This window comes from Bidens hawaiensis, unplaced genomic scaffold, assembly GCF_021521415.1.
Source record: "Bidens hawaiensis isolate Kalapana, Puna unplaced genomic scaffold, B.hawaiensis_p1.1 tig00013803_1, whole genome shotgun sequence".
Taxonomy (NCBI): Eukaryota; Viridiplantae; Streptophyta; class Magnoliopsida; order Asterales; family Asteraceae; genus Bidens; species Bidens hawaiensis.
In genome coordinates, this window is record NW_027492178.1 from 530499 (window position 1) to 532737 (window position 2239).

Consider the following 2239-nt stretch of genomic DNA (forward strand, 5'->3'; position numbering starts at 1 on the left):
GACTGATTAAGAGACGGTCTCTGAATCATTTGACATATGTTAAATTTAACGATTAAGAAAGTTCATGAACTGTTAAGAATTTTCTTTTTAGTGGACCAAACACACTTAACTCATGAACAATTTAGAGGTAACCTTTTAACAGAGTCATTAAAAGGCTACCAAACAACCTCTAATGTGTTTAGTTCACCATAAAAAAACATGTAAATCGATTAGCAATTCTCTCACTAATAAAGCTGCAAAAAAATGTTAAATAAAAATTTTACCTCTTTGTCCATTCACATGAGTTCATAACACTCAATATGTCACTCCCGCACCACCTCCTCAACCCACCACCATCTCCTCCCCCACCAATCACTACCACATCGGCGTACGCAATAGTTACTGACTCAGTTTAAACCTTTTATTGATTTAACACTTAGTGATGTAGAGGTTGCTAAAAAGCCCCTCTTGTATTGTTATTCAAATGGTATAAATTTGAGTCCAGTTTAATATTATAATTAAAGGTGGGGAATATTTAATAAAATTAGAAAAGTGGAGACTAAATGCAAATATAAAAATAGTCAACTTGGATTATAAAATATGGAAGTACTATAGATATAAATCGTACAAGGGGTACGGTTGTTTCATGTGTCTCCTGAGGTAAACTAAAATAAGCCCCTTCATGTTTCTATATGTTTATTTATACCCTTTATAAAGTGTAACACACTCATGTTGTCCCCTCATGAGACAAACAATGTCATAACAAGTATAAACAAAACATATCCAACATTAATTGGTTCTCGCTATTGGAGCTTGAACTATATTTTGTGCAACTTTTTTTGTGGTGTTGTACAAAACCGGAGAAATAGTTTTGGGTTGTGTCTGTTAGCTGACGAATCAGAGTAAAAAAAATGTTGTTGGAATTTGGCAAACGTGTGAGACATACGGCCACAAATTGTGTATTCGTGTGTTAATGTGATACGGTATGTTTTAACATTGAAAACTTAAAACTAATAGTCACCACTACTATAAACAAGTTTACGCCAGACAACACAAACTTCAATAAACCTATATGCTAAAGATATAGGCAACAAATATTTAAGTTTTTATCTTATATATAAACATTAATGTGTGAGTCTGTCAGATTGACGAGGACCAATTTTGTAGCATATGTTTGTTGTTCGATTAAAAACTAAAATAAACATGTTTAGACTAAATGTAAATTTATAATTTTATGCCATAACAAGAATTGGTGTTCAATGTATGTCCTTAATTAGACAAGCCAATGTATGACCAGGGTGTCGGTCGTATCGGGTTAGCAAGTCAACAATTTTCTGGACGTCAGTGTGTTTATTTGTTTAACCTTACCACATGCTATATCTTTATTTTTGTAAAAAAAATATCAATCTGATTCTACACACGCTTAAAATTGTATAACCCAAACACAAGTCGTTTAAGTCATTCATCTAAACGTGTCAAACAAGCTTATGTTTAGTAATCAGGTTATAAACATGTTAATTGGGTTGATGAGTTGTGAGAATAAGTTAAGAACATTCTCAGCAGTCCTCCATATTATTGTGACTTGTGAGTGAGTTATCTATATTATATAGATCATTTTGTTCATGGATAAATTTGGAGAAACACTGTTCACTATCTATAATCTTTTAATAATGTTTATTGAAAATGGTTATGAATGAAGAAAAAAGAAAAAATAATGATGAAAGTATAAAAATGAGATATATATATATATATATATACTAGTTTGATCCTCCCGTGTTACAGGAGTTTATTTAAGTTTTTGTTTTTAATCGTTTTGCTATTTTGTGATTATTTATTTTATTTTTTAACGTAGTTTGTTTTAATTTAATACATATATATTAGTTTGTTATTATATTTTTTTGCGTTTGGGTATTTTCAATTGAGATGTGTAGGTTTTCTAGATTTTTAATGAACAAAAATACACGAACATGTTGATTTTTTTAAATGAACAAACATGAATACAAATATTTGTCTAATGAAAAGGGAGACGTTGATGTAGTTGACGATGACGGGTAGTATCGGAAGTTAACCGGCGATGGAGATGATAGACCAGCAATGGAGAACATGTAAAGAGGATAAATTAAATTAGGGTTTGAGGATGAAAGTATTTATAAATAAATAAGATCTTATAACCCATTTGAGAGCTATTAGGGTTTAATAAGACCCATACCCCGTGGAAATTATTCTCACAAATAAATGAGATGTTATAACCCGTTTAAGG